The sequence below is a fragment of the Sus scrofa genome, chromosome 17 (assembly GCF_000003025.6).
Source record: "Sus scrofa isolate TJ Tabasco breed Duroc chromosome 17, Sscrofa11.1, whole genome shotgun sequence".
In the NCBI taxonomy this organism is placed as follows: Eukaryota; Metazoa; Chordata; class Mammalia; order Artiodactyla; family Suidae; genus Sus; species Sus scrofa.
Window position 1 is genome coordinate 26212117 of NC_010459.5, and position 16222 is coordinate 26228338.

A 16222-nucleotide genomic window follows, 5' to 3' on the forward strand; every position below is an offset into this window, starting at 1 on the left:
AGCGAAATCTAAATTGTCAGCCCTCTCTGACTAGTGGAATTTTTTTTTTTTTTGCTTTTTAGGGCAGCACTTGTGGCATGTTGAGGTTCCCAGGCTAGCGGTCCAATCAGAGCTGTAGCCTCCAGCCTACACCACAGCCACAGCAACGTGGGATCTGAGCCACATCTGCAACCTACACCACAGCTCACAGCAACGCCAGATCCTTAACCCTCTGAGCGAGGCCAGGGATCGAACCCACAACCTCATGGTTCCTAGTCAAGATTCATTTTCGTGGAGCCACGACAGGAAATCCTGGTGGAATTTTTGCCTAGACCAAAGGTGAAGGATGATGCAGGGATGGTGGCATTCAAGCACTGTTTCCCCAGTAGGGGGGTGGGGGGAGGCCTCTGAGGGGGCTGCTGTTGATGGGCTGTAAACCAGACCTGTACGTAACCAGTGTCCTCACTGCTGGCAAGCCCATTCTTATTACCCTCCATCAGACGTTCGCACAAAGGGGTATTTGAGTTCAATGCAAAGAATGCTCCAATTTTGTTCCGGTCCCCTAAGTGTCAAGTGTATTGATCCGGATCAGATCAATTCCTTAGGATTTTTTAAGAGTGGGTAGGGACGGCCAGATGGAGAACTGAAAGGCATCTTAGGAGCCAGGGGGACCACTGGCTGCTCTGAGCTCTCTGGTTCTATAGACCCCAAGCGTCAGGAGGTCTACCTGCCTGGACACTGAGGAGGCAGCCCCCTGGAAGGAGGGCAGTGGCATCTTGGCTCCAGAGATCTAGAGGCCCACACACACACGCAACCCAGGGGTTCAGCTTGCTTTGGATCCTTCTGCATTCAGAAAATGTGGGGGGTGTCTCAAAAAAAGGAGTTCCCATTGTGGCTCAGTAGATTAAGAACCCAACTAGTATCCATGAGGATGAGGGTTTGATCCTGACCTCGCTCAGTGGGTTGGGAATCCAAAGTTGCCAGAAGCTGAGGTATAGGTTGCAGACGCAGCTCAGATCTGGCATTGCTGTGGCTGTGGTGTAGGCCAGCAGCTGCAGCTCCAGTTTGACCACTACCCTGGGAACTTCCATAAGCCACAGTAAGCCATAAACTGCAGGTTCTTAAAAAAAAAAAAAAAAAAAGTGGGGATCATTTGCCTGACACTTATCGATTGGGAGGTTTTGCATAAAAATCCCCTTGAGACCAACCTGCCAGCTTCTCCTCCCAGCCTCCTGCAGTGCAGCCTGGGACTCAAACCCCACTCCCTCCCAAGGAGCCCTCAACCAGTGATGAGGATAACTTGGTGGAATAAATTGCCCTCAGGTGGGCAATTCTGATGTTCTGTGCAGCCTCCAGGGCCCCAGCAACTGTGCATTTACACTCTGACCGGCTTCCTCCCAGCGCCGTCGCCCTCCCCACGCTTCCATCTGGGCTTCCAGAAATCGCCTCCTAATCCTCTCCTGGCACGCACTCCTTGCTCCTAGTCTGCATCTAGGACAATTCAACCCAATACAGTCAACCAACCAGCCTCAGGGCCAGGGCCTCTGCCCCCGCCCCATGCAACCCTGGGTCAGGTTCCTCCTGAACCAGCTGTGAACCCTCCTTATGCAAGAACCGCCCGCCTCAGACATCCGGGAGGCCTCTGCATTCAGAAAAATATTGATTCAAATAGCATATCATTTTAGAAAAGCTCTCGAGGACAGGCTTCCCCCGGCTCTGCAATTACAGCCTCTTTCTCTGCTCTCTTTAAAGGCCTGTGCAAGCAGCGATTTACTCTCTGGCCTGGGGCAGCAGAAAAGGCCTCCTTCTAAATATATCTTGACAGACTCACAACCCTTGGGCTGCCCAGATGTGTATTTTCAGTTGCCCCTGAGCCTGCGGTCAAGTGGCTCCAGAGAACTCAGCCACCGCTGCAGTTCAAAGCACTGCACGGTCCTCTGCACCCCACCCTCCCCGAGAAGCCACAAGGAGTTCCTATGGGAAGAAAAATGGCAGGGTGTTGAGAGTCCTTGTGAGGCTGGCTCCAAGGGCACACAGGCTTCGTAGAGGTTACCAATAAGCCTGGCACTTAAACACGCATGAATAAATATTTTTTAAAATAAATTCTAAAGTCATGTGGGTGGATTTCTCTCTCTCTCCACCCCCCTCCCCTTCAGCCATAAAGTCTACACAAGGCATCACTGCTTCTATCAGGCAAGAGCAGAACCGACCTTGGCGTCCAGGGAGTGGGAGGGTTAATTCCTAGGCCCTCTCGACCTAATGGAATATCCGTGGCCTTTTCAAAGGGAGGGCATCAAGTTCTGAGCTGAGCTGGGAGTACCTCCAAGACAGATTGTTAAGTGGAAGAGGAACAGGCTGAAGAGTGTGCATCATGCTTGATAGCTTGTGGAAAAAAAAAAAAAAAAGGAAAAGGACTTTTTTTGGTGACACCCATAGCATCTGGAAGTTCCCCGGGGCCAGGATCGAACCTGTGCCACAGCAGTGACAACACCGGATCTTTAACCGCTAGGCTGCCAGGAAACTCCAAGGAAAACAACTTCTTAGCATCGACATGCCACGAAGCTGAACTGGGGTCTCCAAGGCCAGGCCCCGGACGCTCGCCAGGACTTCCACAGAGCACACACGGATGTGTGCAGGAAAAGACAGGAGCCAGCGAGGATTTAGAAAGGGAAGAACCATGATTGTCAAACCGGCCTGCTCAGCCAGGGTTCAGGTGATGGAAAATGCGGTCACGAGGGGGAGGGGGGTGGCTCCCTCACTCTGCGCCTGCGCAGGGTCTCCCTCCCCTACTCTGCGCCTGCGCAGGGCTGTCAGTCCGGTGAGAAGCTTTTTGTTCAAACTTAAGAAATGTGGCAGAAGCCAGTGGCCACGTCCGTTCCAGCCGTGGAAGGGAGGTCCAGGATGTCTCTGATCAAGCCCAAAGCCACATACTGGACTTTGGATGGTGCCAGCTGCTCTGTTTTTCCTAGCAGAGCTCCCTAAGGGATAAAGTAGACCCTGAATACACATTCCCAGGTTCCGCACCGGAGGACTCAGGCCTTTGACAGTGTGGGGGTCACTGCCTCAGATCTTAGGGGGCTAAGGTCTTCTGGCGGTTTTAAACTTGCACATCTGGGATCCCAAGTTAAAGACGGCTTCTGGCCCCAGAGGAGGGTAGGATGGGCTGACGAGGACAGGTGTGGACTCCGTGCATGGGGAGCAGTGGACACCAGGAACAGTTGCTGGGAGTCGGGACAGCACAGACCCTGCTGTGAGCACAGCCATCCCCACACCCATGGCCAACTGGACTCAGCCTGAACTGGGCCCCAGGAGGCCTGGGAGGGCTACACTCACCTGGCTTAGAGTCCCTGGTTGGGTCATCACTCTGCCAGTCCTTCGGCTGGGCTTCCATGGGTCTTTTTAAAACACTAACCACAGGAGACATCTAAATGCAAGATGCTGGAAATTCCCTTCATGGCTCAGCGGTTAATGAACTGACTAGGATCCATGGGGATGGAGGTTTGATCCCTGGCCCTGCTCAGTGGGTTAAGGATCTGGCGTTGCCATGAGCTGTGACGAAGGTCACCAGTGTGGCTCAGATGTGGCATTGCTGTGGCTGCAGTGTAGACTGGCAGCTGTAGCTCTGATTTGACCCCTAGCCTGGGAACTTCCAGATGACATGGGTAGGGCCCTAAAAAGCAAAAAAATAAAAATAAAAATAAATAAATATATAGCAGGATGCTTACACTGCCCTGGACACAGAAATGCCTGGGTGCGGAGAGCAGGTGGGCACAGAGACTGAGAGCAATACAGAGGTGCCTCAAGGCTAAGATATGAAACCTCTAGTTTGAGTTAACTCCTTGGGCGGCTGTTAACTGGATTCAGGCTTGTGCTTATTTGCGTGGCTGTATAACTGCATCCACACCTGCACCACCCAATGCCCTGTAACCACTAGAGCCGCACAGCCATGAAGTAGTGCAAACGCAGCTGTTTCCCAACTGACCTGTGCTGTCAGCATGGAGCACATGCCGATGTCAAGACTTGGAATTAAAAAAGATAAAATACCTCATTAATCGTGTCCTACAGTGAGTCCCTGTTGAAATGATAATCGTTTACATATTGGGCTAAATAAAATCTATTATTAAAGTTAATCTCACTTTGTTATGGGTTGAACTGTCTCTCCCCCAAAGCTCTGTGGGTGTCCTAACCCCCAGGACCTCAGAATGTGACCTGATTTGGAAATGGGGTTGCTGCAGCTGTAAGTAGCTTAGATGAGATCAGGGTGGAAGTGGGTGGACCCTTCATCCGATATGATTCGTGCCCTTATAAGAAGAGGAAGCAGAGGCACAGGGATAAGGCAGCTGCATGGCGATGGAGGAGGAGACCAGAGGCCACAGCTACAAGGCCAGGGCACCAAGAACTGCCAGCAAATACCAGAAACTAGAAGAGGGCTGCAAGGGTCCTGCCCTAGGCTATCAGAGAGGCCTGCTGACATCTTGACTTTGGACTCCCAACCTCCAGGACTGTGAAACAGTACGTTGTTTCAAGCCATCTAGTTTTCCGTACTTGGTTACAGCAGCCCCAGCAACCTAGCACATCTTTTTAGTCTTTGTTTTGGGGCCACATCTGCGGCATGTGGAAGTTCCCAGGCCAAAGGTTGAATCGGAGCTTCAGCTGCCAGCCTACACCACAGCCATAGCAACGCGGGCTCTGAGCAGCATCTGCAACCTACATCACGGCTCACGGCAATGCCAGATCCTTAACCCACTGAGCAGGGTCAGAGATCGAACACGCATCCTCATGGTTTGTAACCACTGAACCACAATGAGAACACCCTTTTTTTTCCTTTTTTAAAAACTTATTTGCATATGTCTACGAGAGCCTTATAAAGTAGGCAATCATTTCCATTTTCCAGATGAGGAAACTGAGGCTCAGAGAGGCCAGATGATGTGTGCAAAATTGACAAACTGCTCAGACACAGACAGACTTCAGACCCTGTTTCCTGGCCTCATGCTCCTTCCCCCACCCATTGGTTACTCATTTGTTGACCCCACACGATTTACTGAGCACCTATAATTTGTCAGACCCTGTTCTGGGCGCTTGTGGTAGATGGAGGAACAAAACAAAGATTCTGCCTTGTGGACCTTACATTACAGCAGGGAAAGACAGAATTAAATCATAAGCATAGTGAATAAGTAAGTTATTTAGCATCTTAGAAAGAGCTCAATGCTGTGAGCAAATTAGGGTTGGAGAAGAGGGTTAGGAGGGCAGGAGTGGGGGTCAGTCTGGTATTTAACAGACGGTCAGGGTCAGCCTCCCAAAAAGGTGAGATTTCGGCAAAGAGGGGGAGGAGCTAAGGAACAGAGCCCTGCTGATTTCTGGGGGAATGGTGTCCCAGGCATAGGGAAGAGCCAGTGCCACATAAGAGCCTGCTGACATGAGACTCAGCCAAAAGCCTTCTGGCTGGGTTCTTAGCGCTTGTTAGATGTGCTGCTTCTGTTGGTCATTTTGCATGTTCTCTTCAAGCCGTTTCCGGAGCCTTGACCACAAAGCCCTTCCTGGACAAGAGCCTGGTCTGGAGTTGTTGTGCGTAGGCAGACATCTCGGCAATGGTGGAAAGCCTCTCTCCTTCTGCAGAGGCCACACCAGGATGGGCTCGCTGGGTGGGAAGCAGCCAGATGCATACGGAGGTCAGATGTCCACCCCGAAGATGGTCCAGGTCAGGTCTGGTCCCACTGATCCTGGGAGCCCAGGGTGGACAAGTGAGGACAATTCCCCCCACTGAATGGGTGAAAGGGGCCACCATTCTTGAATCTAGAGGAGGGTCCAAGCAGAAGGTGGGAGCCAGAGCGATGGGGGCCATTCTACTTTACCTGAATGCCCTGGGGGTATGGGGACAATGTGTCATTGTCATCGGCAGGGTGAAAATAGGTGAAGGTCATTTGTTTAAGGCGGTCCCAGCCCCATGAATGTCAAGCATGGAGTGGGAGTAGTTTTGGAAGACACCCCAAGAAGAAAAGCCTGAGATCGAGGTACATGTCCCATCTCTCAGAGAAGGTGGAATTGGAGAGTCCCTGGGCTTCCAAGCGAATGGTACTCCCGGACGTTAAATTGTACAGTGTCACTGTTAATTATTTATTCCGGTAAAAATATCATCACTCCTACAAGATGCCGACATTGTGTGTTAACCACACTTCCCTGGCCGAGGCACAGAACAACAGCCCAGCGGTGAGAGGCTCCCAAGTGCTAGACCATGTTCCCTGGTGTCTGTCTCTCTGGTCATCAGCAAAGGGGTGGGGTGTCAGCCACATGAAAGGATTGTGATTCCTGGGGCTCCAGTTGTCCTGGCTGGAAGGGGGCAGGGCCAAGAGGCACCCCTCCGCACGCCCCCCACCCTGTATGCTACTCACATCTGCCCCGCTTCAGTCCAGCCTTGCTAGACAGGATGGTGGCCCTAGAGGGCAGCCCTCCTCCCGGCTTGGGACCGAGGAAAGAGAATGGAGACAGAGAGTCTTGGGGACTAGAGTCAGCATCCTTAGCATCCTCAGCCCCTACCAGCCGCTCCCAGAGTTCCCCACATGCCTCTAGTTAAATCCAACCCCCATTTTTGCAGATGCAAAAATAGAGATAGGGGTGGGAGCAGAACCCACTCAAGATCGTGCCCAGGTCAAGACAGAGCTGACCTCTGAGCTAGTGTCCCCCCCTTGTCCCACATGCCACACTCACAGATGGAAAAGCAACTTCTACGAAAAGAAAATCCACAAAGACTTTGAAACTTAAGAGAGGACAGAGGACAGATAGGCTCATTTATAGGACAATCAGGGTCTTCCATTTGTGTTCCAGGGAACCCCCGGATGCCTTAAAGGGGCTCTGATGATGTGACTTGGGACCCTGGTTCCCACCCCACCCTGACTCATTTATTAAACTTTGAATATTCATATATGATCCTCATAATAATTCTATGGAGAAGCTGGAACTAACAGGCCATTGTAGCAGACTCCTTTAAAGAACAGCAAGAGATACTGTGACAAATAAATAATAAAAGGCTGTGTGTTAAGCCATGAGGTTTTGGGGGTGTTTTGCTACATGGCACCAGATCACTGGGACACCAAGTCGCAGCATCTTCAATGCCTGCTCCCAGCATCCCAGATCTGCCACCTCTGTTCTGCCTGGCTCCTGAAATCAGGCAGGTGGGTCCAAGTCTCCAGACATAGGAGGTAAGAACCTCTCCATGTGCCACTTGCTAGAGCAGTGGGACCAAGCTCTTCTCTGAAAGCAGGTGCCGGAGTGGTGCTTGGCACGTAATAGCTACTCAGTAAATATCCGGCAATAGAATAGATCCCAGGCTCATTCTAACAGCTGAGACACAGCTCCTGCTCACAATGTCATGGCTCTTTACAGAAGAGATCACAATTAGATGATTTTAGACACTAAATGCATGGGAAAAAAATGAACAGGGCTGTGTGAAAGGCAGGGACTGGGTATAGTATGGGCATCAGGGAAGCCCCTCTGAGCTGAGACCTGAAGGATGAAGAGATGCCAGCTCTGGGAAGGTGAGGAGCTGTGGCCCTGACAGAAGGGATGGCCAACACGTGCACACGCATGCGCGCACACACACACGTGTGTATACACACACACATGAAATTTTTAAAATAGAGAAAGAAGGCTGAGGTTGGAAAAAGGCTCACTTGTTCTAGAGGAAGGCAAATAAAATCAATAATAAGTGACAGAGTGGAACAAAGGGTAGGGCCTGTGGTTAGGAGTCCAGCTTTGCTACTAATGCCCCATTTGACCCCAAGGGTCATTTCTCTCTGGGCCTTCATCCTCCTTGCTGTAAAAGGAGGGAGTCACTAGAATCGGGGTTGCTAGCGCTGCTCGCACCTGCCTATGAGAACAGACTCTTCCCAGCTGCACGGTCAGTGACATCACACGGGGGCGAGGGGGGTAAGATGGCCCATCCAGGGACTGTTTACATTGTGGACATTGGCAAACACTGCAAATCAGGCTTTTTTTTTTTTTTTTTTTTTTTTTTTTTTTTTTTTTTGAGAGAGAGCTGGTTGCTAAATATTTACCAGCATAGTCCTGGACTAGACAGGTGCTTCTCACACTCTGGCTAAAGTCTCCTAATGGCAGAGGAGAGCTTGTCATTGCCCTGGAGGCCTGGAGCTCAGCATCTTAGGAGACTTTTCCTTAAAATCTCCTATTGTTGCTTTATTTCTTTTTGTCTTTTTAGGCCCACACCCCTTGCATATGGAGGTCCCCAGGCTAGGGGTCCAATCGGAGCTGTAGCCATCGGCCTACGCCACAGCCACAGCAACATGGGATCCGAGCCGAGTCTGTGACCTACACCACAGCTCACAGCAATGCTGGATCCTTAACCCACTGAGCGAGGCCAGAGATTGAACCCAAGTCTTCATGGATCCTAGTCGGGTTCATTTTAACTGCTGAGCCACGACAGGAACTCCTCCTATTGTCACTTTAACGTCACAATTTTACATCCTACGCCTTAATGTATCTGTGCTTCCTGCTTTCACACACACTCAGAAAGATAACATTTTATTTTCCTAACTTCAGGAGGAAGACGCTTGTTGTTAATCCTGTGGGTTTGTTAATATGACAGCCACACCCACACCTGCTCCTCCTGGCTGAGTGTCTCCTTGTGGTCAAGGTCAGCAGCATCGTTCTGTCCCTCCAGGTGTGAGGCCTCCCCCCTCCATTCCTCTTTTCCTGCCTTTTCTCTTTTCCTTCCAAACCCCAGGACCTGAACTTGAACTTGGGCCCTGGAGGGAGAAAGCCAGTCTTGTTAGCCCACTGGTATGTGCACGTGCCCTATAGCTCAAGACAGAAGCCTCCCAAGTCTGGCCTGGACCGTGGGTGGCCAGGCCCCAGCCAGCAGACATCCCCCTCCCTCTCGTGACAGAGCCTGGCCTCCTGCAGGTGGCCCCACAGATGCTGCCAGCACCCACGGGGTATTTCCCTGCAGAGAGAAAGGAGCGACAACTTCCTTTTCCTATCCTGCCCCCCCTGGAAGTGTGTGGGCCCAGCTCCTCATGCTGCTGCTGGGCTGGGAGATCTGTTCTCTGTGTTCCAGGCTCAAGGCTGCCGCAGGCTTCCTGGCTGACCTCGGACAGATGGTTATGTTTTGTCTCTGCTGCTTTTTCCACCGTCAGCTGCCACTGACCTCACGGCTGGGGCCGGCTGGGTGGATGTCAGAGGCAGAGTCAAAAAGCAGACAATAGTTCCAAACACAGCCGGGTGCACAGGCTGAGGTTCCAGATCACCGAGAGAGGGACAGAGACCCCACCCCCATGGATGCCAGCCCTTGGAGTGCTGGAACATCATCACGGAAAATTCCAGAAAAAAATTTTACAAAGTGACGCCGTCCCTTAAAGGTGACCAGAGATGATCTCTGTTGAGGGGAGTGAGGGTAGGGAGGAGCAGAGTGTGATGGGAATTGGGGGGTGGGGCTGGGGACAGCTGACTATTGAAGGGACCTTGTCCTGCCTCCTCCTCTAAACGTCTCAAAACCACACTTGCTGTCTCCACCTTCATTTGCTCCCCAGTCCTTGAAACTCACCCATCACTCCATCAAATTGGTCATTGCCAATCCAACAGCCACTCCCCTGAAGGCATCTTGCCGCCCATATCGTCTTTGATCTCTTTCATTTGAACTCTCTACCCCATGGGGGGTCTTGGTTTGGGTTCTGGCAAAGCAGCGCCCAGGACCAGGACGTGGGGGCAGGTAGTTGATTTGGGGGGCGGCCCAGGAGGCAGAAGTGAGGTGCGGGGAAGTGGAGCAAGGAAAGAGCATGTGTCACTGGACCCCCGCTGTGGGCACCCGGGGCTCACACCCTCCCTGGCTTCTCTGAGGGACGGGCAGAAAGCACCCTAGGGTTACCCATTGAAAGGACAAAGGGCTGGGGTTGAGCTGTGCTTGTGGCCCCTACTGCTCACCTCCCAGGAGCGTGAACTCCCTGAGGCAGGAGAACGGAGACCCATGATAGGCACCTGCGATGGAGACACACCTGCATGCACAGGAAGCACCCACGGCACAGTGTGGTCAGCGGAGACTGAGAGATGATGCAGAGACATCAGGGTGTCTCCTGGGCTTGGCCTCCCTGACAGCTCACTCCTATGCCCTTGTCCTGCCCTGAGACACACCTTTCCATCTGTTTCCAAGTCCTATTCTCTGAGTGCTGCCCCTCACAGGCTCCTTAACCCCCCGTGCTCCCCAAGGACACCTGCCCTCTTGTCCATCCCCAGAACCCTTGACTTGGCCACTGCACTAAGCACATTGTGGTAACACTCTCCTGTTTACATTTCTTCCTCCTCCAAGAAAGGTCAAAGAATAAGGCAAAGTATTGGTGAATTTTGTTTCAGCAAAACTAAGGATCCATGGAGTTCTCTTTGTGGCTCAGCGGTTAACAAACCCAACTAGGTTCCATGAGGATGCAGGTTCAATCCCTGGCCTCACTCAGTGGGTTAAGGATCTGGTGTTGAGCTGTGGTGTAGGTCGCAGATGCAGCTCGGATCCTGCGTTGCTGTGGCTGTGGTGTAGGCTGGCAGCTGTAGCTCTAATTCAACCCCTAGCCTGGGAATGTCCATATGCCGCAGGTGCAGCCCTAAAAAGCAAAAAACAAACAAACAAAAACACCTAAGGATCTATGTTCAACAAAGCTCACAGACAAAAAAAAAAATCAGAGAAAATATTTGCAACATCTAAAACCAACAAGAAATTGATATCCAAAACTCTTAAGACCTTCTGCAAATTTACAAGAAAAAAAAACCCCAGCAGACCCCAAAGAAAAATGGGCAAAGATTACGAACAAGCAACTGACACAGACAAAACCCAAAAGCTAACAACTGCTTAAAGCTGTTAGTAATCAGAGAAATTGAGAATTAAAACAACGAGATAATGTTTTAGACCTACTGCACTAGAAGGACCTTCTGCCCCGCTGGTGGGCGCAAGTATAACCCAATACAGCCGCACACTCCTTACTCAAAAGAAGAGACGCTCATCCATGACCCAGAAATTCTGCCCCTGTGTCACCCGCCCTACCCCGCCCCCATGCTCCCACAAACCTGTCACTGGCCGAGGATGGAGCTCTGCCTTGCGTTGTTGGTAAAGGTGGCGGGAGCTGGAAGCAGCACGAATATCCTTTCCAGGGAGTGGAGAGAAAAACCCACAGACCACATGCAGCTGAGCAGTCCAGGCAGCAACTTGAAGGAACAAAGCAGATGCCCACATGTCAGCACATGAAGGGGTCTCTAAAACATAGTGTTGGGGGGGACAATAAAGCAGAATGAGATACATGTTATGACAGCATTTATGTAAATACAAAATACATACACCCATGGAGTTCCCATCATGGCGCAGCGGAAACGAATCCGACTAGGAACCATGAGGTTGCGTGTTCAATCCCTGGCCTTGCTCAGTGGGTTAAAGATCCGGCGTTGCCATGAGCTGTGGTGTAGGTCACAGACGTGGCTTGGATCTGGCCTTGCTGTGGCTGTGGTGTAGGCAGGCAGCTACAGCTCCAATTAGACCCTTAGCCTGGGAACCTCCATATGCCGCGGTGCGGCCCTAAAAAGACAAAAAGTAAAAATAAAAATACATGCACTCAGAATAACTAAACATGGAGTTCCCACCGTGGCACAGTGAGTCAAGAATCTGACTGCAGTAACTCAAGTCTACTGCTGAGGTGCAGGTTCAATCCCCAGCCTGGCACAGTGGGTTAAAGGATCCCACGTTGCTGCAGCTAGAGCTTGGATTCAATCCCTAACCCAGGAACTTCTACATGCTGTAGGTGCAGTCATAAAAACAAAAGAAAGAAAGAACAAAATAACTAAACATTTTCAAGAACACATACGAGGGAAAAGAACAGTGATTCCTGTTACTATGCTAGAACATTCCTGTACATATTGCTGTGTGACATACTTGCCCAAAACCTAGTGGCTTAAAGCAACCATTCTCTAATATTCCATGGATTCTGCAGGTCAGGGCCTTGGGCAGGGTTGGGCGGGAGATGCTGCAACTCTGGGTCCTATGGAAATTCTATCTTTAACTTTTGGGGAAACTGTCAAACTCTTTCTCACTGAAGCAATACAATTTTCACTTCCAACAGCAATGTACAAGGGGTCTAATTTCTCCACATTCCTACTGACACTTGTTATTTTGTTTTGTTTGTCATTATAGCCATCCTAGTGGGTGGGAAGTGTTATCTCATTGCGGTTTCGATTTGCGTTTCTTAATGGCTAAGGACACTGAGCATCCTTTCCTATGCTTGTTGAATATCTGTTTGTCTTCTTTGGAGGAATGTCCATTCAAGTCCATTGCCCAAGTCCTTTCTTTAATTGGGCTGTCTTCGGTTGTTCAGTTGTAAAAATTCCTTTTATTTATTTATTTTTATTTATTTATTTATTGCTTTTTAGGGCCACACCTGCAGCATATGGAGGTTCTCAGGCCAGGGGTCGAATCAGAGCTACAGCTGCTGGCCTATGCTACAGCCATAGCAATGACAGATCTGAGCCACATCTGTGACCTACACCACAGCTCACAGCAACATGGGATCCTTAACCCACTGAGCGAGGCCAGGGATCGAACGTACAACCTCATGGTTCCTAGTCGGATTCGTTTCTGCTGCGCCACGACAGGAACTCCTAAAAATTCTTTATATATTCTGGATACTAGGCCCTTCTTAGATATATGATTTGCAAATACTTTTTCCCATTCTGTAGGCTGTCTTTTCACTGCTCCATAATGTGCTTTGACCCATACAGATTTTTTACTTTGATAAAGTACAATGTATCCAGTTTTGTGTGTGTGTGTGGCTCATGCTTTTTGTGTCATGTTTAAGAATCTGTTGCCAAATCCAGGGTCATCCAAGGGCATGTTACCAAATCCAAGGTCATAGGGATCTACCTGGGATCTCTATGAAGATCCCATAGAAGAAAACCCCTGTTTTCTTCCAAATCTTGTGGTTGAGCCACTTTGAGTAAACTTTTGGTACCTGATGTCAGGTAGGGGTCCATCTTCATTTTTTCCATATGGATAAGCGGTTGTCTGGGTACTCTTTGACTCCTCACATTAACCCCATGAGAAAAGCAGTGTCACCAACTCTACTTTAAAGATGGGGAAACTGAGGAGTTCCCGTCATGGCACAGCATAAATGAATCCAGCGAGGAACCATGAGGTTGCGGTTTTGATCCCTGGCCTTACTCAGTGGGTTAAGGATGTGGCATTGCTATGAGTGGTGGTGTAGGTCACAGATGCAGCTCAGATCTGGTGTGGCTGTGGCTGTGGTATAGGCCGGCACCAATTTGACCCCTAGCCTGGGGACCTCCATGTGTCATGGGTGCAGCCCTAAAAAGACAGAAAAAAAGGGGGGGGGATTGATGTTTCAAGAGGTGACAGAGTTGACCAAAGCCACCCAGATAGCAAATGGCAGCACTGGGATCTGAGTCAGAATCAGTGCTCCTGCCACTCTGACCGATGGCTCCGGTGCCCAGGCCACCCCCCTCGGCCCCCCAGATTGTAGAGAGGCTGTGAGGACAGTCCCCTGAGTGTCACCAGTGTTCCCTCTCAACTGTGCTGGAGTCTTTCTCTGCTTTCCCATCTCAGGTTTTTTCTGAAGCTTTGAAAGGCAGCTGAGTTTGTGGGCACAAACCCTGGAGGTAACACACTTTCAGGGGGTTAATTTGAAACACATTCTATTCCTTTTTTCTTTTTTCTTTTTATGGCATATGCAACATATGGAAGTTCCCAGGCTAGGGTTGCATCAGAGCTACAGCTGCTGACCTACACCACAGACATAGCAACGCAAGACCTGAGCCACATCTGTGACCTATACTATAGCTTGCAGCAACGCTGGATCTTAACCCACTGAGTGAGGCCAGGGAGCAAACCTGCATCCTTACAGACACTGTGTTGGGTTCTTAACCCACTGAGTCACAACGGGAACTACTGAAGCACATTCTACATGGTCCCTCAAGGGACTGACCCCAGGTCCCCTTCCACAACACTGCATAATGAGACACCCTTTGTCCCCCCCACTGTATACCCCTGCCTGCTGGGACCCCCACCAGATGAACCCCCTGCACCAAGTCCAAGCTCAGCTCTGCTTTCCAGGAACCCAACTAAGATGCCCTGCGGAGTCCAGAGCAGGGCCTCTGCTTGGGCGCTCCCGACCCAGGCCACAGGCCAGCTGACCCAGTACCCAACCTGGAGGGGAGGAGGGGGCTCATACTTCTGCTCTGAACACAAGAATGAGAAGAAAAGCAAATCGCCTCCCTTCTTACTGATGTGGCTGAAACCCAGACAAGAATTCTACCTCGAGGTGCGTCTTTTCCCGAGAACACAGGGCAGTGGAGCTTCCCGCATGAAACCAGGCTCTCCAGCTCTGGACACCCGGGTGTCCGGCCCCCAGAGCCCTCCCTGTGGCCCGCTCCCTGCAGCCAGACATCACATCTGGAGGAGGAACTGGGAAACCCAAGCACGGGGGACCTGCGCTTTTCCTACTTCAGGGCTCCGTGTATTCACGTTTGGCCCAGATATGCGTGAACTCTCCTCAAAGCGGGGCTCAGACCAAGAGACTGAACTCTGCCTCCAAACCAGGAGGGTCCCAACAGCTAGGAGATGTGAAAAGCCACAGCCTGAACCCCCTGCAATCTCCCCTGGCTGCCCTCCCCTCCCTGTGTCTGGGGCTCGGTGGCTGGATGCTGACCCTCCACCCAACCCTACCCACCCCTCCTTGAAGGCTGCCAGTTCCCAGGCCCCCAGGCTGCAAGGGTCCAGGACGGGGGACTGCGCCACATCCGGCACAGTGTGGGGTCATCCACACAATTTACTGGAGCCAGTAATTACTGCCCCTGGGGCCAAGCTGACAGAGGGCCAGGGCCTGAGGGTGCTCTTCACAAAAGCACCCACTTCCCAGCATTTCATGGTTTCCGTTTTTCGTTTTAGGTGGGGTTTTTTGGTTGTACCTGCAGCATGCGGAAATTCTGGAGCCAGGAATCCAACTGGAGCCACAGCAGCAACACCTGCTTAACCGCTAGGCTGCTGCTTTTTTTTTTTTTTTTTTCTCTCTTTTTAGGGCCACACCCACGGCATATGGAGGTTCCCAGGCTAGGGGTCGAATCAGAGCTACACCTGCTGGCCTACACTATAGCCACAGCAACACAGGATCCAAACCATGTCTGCAACCTATACCACAGCTCACGGCAACGCCGGGTCCTTAACTCACTGAGCAAGGCCAGGGCTCAAACCCAAGTCCTCATGGATGCTAGTCAGATTTGCTAACCACTGAGCCACCATGGGAACTCCTTAGGGCTTCTTTTAAGAACCTGTCCTGGGTCTCGTTTTTCTACCCTCCCCCACCCTCCACACATGTGGGATCCCAACCCCCAGTTTACCTGCTGTAAACACTGGACGCCAGCTCTCTATACCAGGAGGCCACCCAACACCAGGAGGGGCTCAGGCAATGTTTGTTGACTGAATTGCACGTGCACCTTACACACAGCACACACTCACAGCCCACAGCTCACCAGACACAGCAGTCCTCAGTCTTGGCTACACAGTGGAATCACTGAGATGCTTAAAAAGGACTGAAGCCAGGTCCTCCCCAGAGATCCTGACTTGGCTGATCTGGGCGGGGCCCCAGGCAGCTGCTTGCTTCCAGAATTCCCCAGGTGATTCCAGTCGTGGCCACTCTAGTTCCCTACATCAGGGTCACCTGGAGGACTTGTTGGAACGCAGGTTTCTGGGCCCTGCCCACAAGTGTCCCACCCGACAGGCCTGCAAGGTGGCCCTAGAGTCTGTGCTTCTCTCCAGGGCTGGGGGACTCTTGGGACACAGGCTAGACATCCTCTCAGGACAGAGCTGGGGGACCAGGGACAAGAAGGGGCCTGCAGAGGCCTGGAGAGGTGAGAGGCTGGCAGAAGACATGGGAAGGGGGTTGGATGGGGCAGTAAGGGGCGGACCCCCTAGGATTTTTTTTTTTTTTTTTTTTGAGGCATATGAAGTTCCCAGGCTTGGGGTCGAACTGGAACTGCAGCTGCCAGCCTACACCATAGCCATAGCAGCACCAGATCTGAGCCACATCTGCGATCTATACTGCAGTTCACGGCCACTCCAGATCCTTCACCCACTGAGCAAGGCCAGGGATCGGACCTGCAACTTCATGGATACTAGTCAGGTTCTTAACCCACTGAGCCACAAGAGAAACTCCCCCATGGGCTTTGAGAAGGCAGACAACAAGGCAGGGAA

The 16222-nt window shown here is 51.3% G+C and overlaps 1 long non-coding RNA gene across 1 annotated transcript; it reads right to left on the reverse strand.

The window, feature by feature from the left end:
- LOC110257434 lies at window positions 5092-15563 on the reverse strand. Its single transcript, XR_002340018.1, has 3 exons — window positions 15370-15563; window positions 11041-11226; window positions 5092-5699 (listed from the first exon to the last, which is right to left on the reverse strand). It is a non-coding gene; the product is annotated as an uncharacterized LOC110257434 (long non-coding RNA).